Source organism: Galeopterus variegatus, unplaced genomic scaffold, assembly GCF_000696425.1.
Source record: "Galeopterus variegatus unplaced genomic scaffold, G_variegatus-3.0.2 Scaffold2918, whole genome shotgun sequence".
Lineage (NCBI taxonomy): Eukaryota > Metazoa > Chordata > Mammalia > Dermoptera > Cynocephalidae > Galeopterus > Galeopterus variegatus.
The window spans coordinates 17,166-21,543 of NW_007729029.1; positions in this window are offsets into that span (position 1 = coordinate 17,166).

The window sequence follows — 4,378 nt, forward strand, 5'->3', positions numbered from 1 at the left end:
ATGTTTTCATGTATCTGTATTCCTTCCTTTGAGAAATGCCTATTTAACACCTTTGCCCATTTTTCAATCAGGTTACTTGTTTTTTTACTATTAGGTTATTTGAGTTCCTGGAAATTATATGGTGGAAATTAATCCTTTGTTGGATGCATAGTTTGTAAATATTTTCACCCATTCTTTGGATTGTCTTTCATTCTGTTAATTGTTTCGTTTGCAGTGCAGGGGCTTTTTAGTTTGATATAATCCCATTTGTTTATTTTTTCATTTGTTGCCTATGATTTTGGAGTTATTCATAAAGTATTTGCCAGTCCTCCTTTCTGAAGTGTTTCCCCTATGTTTTATTTAGGAGTATTATGGTTTCAGGTCTTATATTTAAGTGTTCAATTCATTTTGAGTTGATTTTAGTGTATGGTGAGAGGTACAGATCAAGTTTCATTCTTCTACAAATAGATNTGAGTTGATTTTAGTGTATGGTGAGAGGTACAGATCAAGTTTCATTCTTCTACAAATAGATATCCAGTTTTCCCAGCACCATTTACTGAAGAGGCAGTCTTTTCCCCAATGTATATTCTTGGTGCTTTTGTTGCATATCAGTTGGCTGTGAATTTGTGAGTTAACTTCTGGGTTCTCTATTCTGTTCCATTGTTCTGAGTGTCTGTTTTTATGCCAGTACCATGCTGTTTTGGTTACTATAGCTTTCTAGTATAATTCGAAGCCAAGTAGTATTAAGTTTCCTGATTTAATTATTATTTCATATAATAAAATAAATATAAATAAATATATATGTATACACACACACACACACATATGTATGTATTTGCTCAGGATTGCTTTGGCTATTTGAGGCTTTTTGTTGTCCCACATGAATGTTAGGAATATTTTTCTATTTCTGTCAAGATGCCATTGGTGTTTTGATGAGGATTACACTGATTCTGTAGACCCTTTGGTAGTATGGATATTTTCACAATATTAGTTCTTCAAATCCTAGAGCCTGAAATATCCTTCTTCTTCTTGTGTCCTGTTTAATTTCTTTCAGCAGTGATGCTGAATTTTGTCAAGTGCTCTTTCTGCATCTACATAGATAATGACATGGGTTTTTTTCCTTGATTTTGTTGATGTGGTGTATCACAGTTATTGACTTGCATGTGTTGAACCATCCATGCATCCCTGGGATGAATCCCACTGATCATGGCATATAATCTTTTATGTGTTGCTGTGTTCTGTTTGCTAATATTTTCTTGAGAATTTTTGTGTCTATGTTCATCAGAGATATTGGCCTGTAGTTGTTGTTGTTGTTGTTGTTGTTGTTGTTGTTGTTGTTGTTGTTGTTGTTGTTGTTGTTGTTGTTGTTGTTGTTGTTGTTGTTGTTGTTGTTGTTGTTGTTGTTGTTGTTGTTGTATCTTTGTTTGTTTTTGGTGTCTGGGGGATGCTGGCCTCATAGAATAAGTTTGGGAGAATGGCCTCTATTTCAATTTCTTGAAATAGTGTGAAAATAATTGGTATTCATTTCCTTTTAAAGGTTTAGTAGAATTCAGCAGTAAAACAATCTGGTCCTGGGCTTTTCTTTGTTGGGAGACTGCTGATTACTGCTTCAATCTCATTCCTTGTAAATGGTCTCTTCAAGTTTCCTATTTCTTCTTGGTTCAGTCTTGGTAGTTAGTATGTGTCCAGAAATTTACTAATTTCCTCCAGGTTTTCGTATTTGTTAGTGAATAGTTATTAATAATAGCCTCTAATGAATCTTTGAAATTCTGTCTCCTTTTTCATTTCTAATTTTTGTTATTTGGGTCTTCTTTTTTAGTTAGCCTGGCTAATGCTTTGTCTATTTGTTTTATCTTCTCAAAAAATCAACTTTTTGTCTCAATGATCTGTGTATCATTTAGTGGGTTTTTATTTCATTAATTCTGCTCTGAACTTATTACTTTCTGTCTACTAATTTTGGGATTGGATTGTTCTTGTTTTTCTAGGTCTTTGAGGTATAGTATTAGGTTGTTTATTTGAAATCTATTGTTTCGATGGAAGCATTCATTTCAGTAAACTTGCAGTATTGCACAGGTTTTGATATGAGGTGTCTTTATTTTCATTAGTTTCAAGAAATTTTTTGATCTGTGTTTTATTTCTTCTTGCACTATAGGTTGATTAAGAGCACTTTGTTTGATTTCCATGTGTTTGTATCATTTCCAGAGTTTTGCTTGTTATTGATATCTAGTTTTAATATTTTGTGGTCTGAAAAGATACCTGAAATTATTTCAATTTTTCGAAATTTGTTGAGACTTGATTTTTGATGTAACATTTGGTCTATCCTGGAGAATGTTCCATGTGCTGAGGAGTAGAATGTATATTCTGTAGTTGTTGGATGAAATATTCTATAGATACCTGCCAGGTCTAATTGGTCTGAAGTGTAGTTTAAATCCTACATTTCTCTATTGATTTTTTGCATAGATTATCTGTCCAATGTTTAAAGAGGGGTAGTCAGAATCCTAGCTTTTATCATATTGGGTCCATCTCTTTCTTTAGGTCTAATAGTGTTTGCTTTATATATATGGGTGCTCCAGTGTTCAGTGCATATATATTTATGATTGTTTTGTCTTCTTACTGGATAGATCCCTTTAACATTGTGTAATGGTCTTCTTTGTCTCTTTTTATGATTTTTGGTTTAAAGTGTATTTTATCCAATATAAGAATAGCTATTCCAGCTCATTTTTGGTTTTCATTTGCATAGTATATCTTTTTGCATCCATTAACTATTAATCTGTGTGTGTCTTTACAGGTGATGTGTGTTTCTTAAAGACAGCATATAGTTGCACTGAACTTTTTAATTCAGTCAGTGTGTGTCTTGTGAATGGGAAATTTAATCCATTTATATTTATTTTTTGACTTTTTTATTAATCGAAACATAAGTAATTATACATATTTTAGTGGTACAGATTTGAATGTCAATACCCATGTACAATATGTGGTGATCAAATCAGGATAATTAGTATACTCATGTTCAGAAAACACATTCAATTTTTGTGGCCCTAACCAATTTCTCATTAATGCCCCCTTTCCCAACTCTAATAACCACAGTTCTCTTTTTTTTTTAATTTCAGTGTATTATTGTGATTGCTATTTTTTTTCTTTCTTTTCTTTACTTTTATTTATTTATTTAGCTCCCACTTATGAGTGAGAACACGAGGTATTTCTCTTTCTGTTCCTGGCTTATTTTACTTAACATGATTTTTTTCTAAGTTTATCCATGTTGCTCTGAATAGCAATGTTTCATTCTTTTTTATGGCCAAAGAATATTCCATTCAGTATCTATGCCACATTTTCCTTATCCAGTCATTCGTCAGTGGACATTAAGAGTTGGAACAAAATTAAATATCCACTGAAAAATTCATTTATATTTAGGATTGTTATTGAAAGTTATTGTCTTATTCCTGGCATTTTATAATTTTTGTTTGGATGTTTTAAATATTTTTTGTTTCTTTCTTCCTCTTTTATTTTTGTCTTTGGTGTTCGTTGGTTTTTTTGAGGTGGGAAGATAAAGTTTCTTTCTCTTCTTCATTTGCTTTTTTGTTCTACCAGTGGATTTTTTTCTTTCTTATGTATCCATGGAAGTGATTACCATTCTTTGGATTGAAGACACAGGACACCCTTGAGGATTTCTTGTAGGATTGGCTGTGTAGTGGTGAACTCCCACAGTTTTTGTCTGTCTGAGAAATACACTATTCCCCCTCATTTCTGAAGGATAGCCATGCTTCCTATAGTATTCTTGGCTGGCAGTTTTTTCTTTTAGTATTTTGAATATATCAATTCTTTCTCTTCTGGCCTGTAGGTTTTCTGCTGAGAAATCTGCTGCTAGTCTACGGGAGAATCCCTCACGTGTAACTTAATGGGGAATCTCTTACACTTTCTCTTGCTGTTTTCAAGATTACCTCTTTGTCTTTGAGCTTTGCCAGTTTGACTATAATGTGTCTCAGAGAGGACCTTTTTGGGTTGAATCTGTTTGGGGAATTTTTAGCCTCCTGGATCTGCAGGTTCATGTCATTCCCTGTGCCTGGGATCTTTTCTGCTATTATTTCATTGACTAGGTTTTCAATGCCCTTTCCTTTCTGGAACACCCATGATTTGGATGTTTGTGCACTTAAAGTTGTCTGCTAGCTGTCTTAGATTTCTTCATTTTTTCAATTTTTTCTTTATTTTCTCTCTCTCTCTCTTTTTTTTTTTTTTTTGTCTGCCTAGGTTATTTTGAAAAGACTATTTCCTGGATTAGAAATTCTTTCTTCTGCTTTCTCTAACCTCCTACTTAAACTCTCAGGGTTTTTTTTTTTTTTTTTTTATAGAATGAATCCTTCAGCTTCAGGAGTTTTGCTACATTCTTTTGTAAGGTATTAAT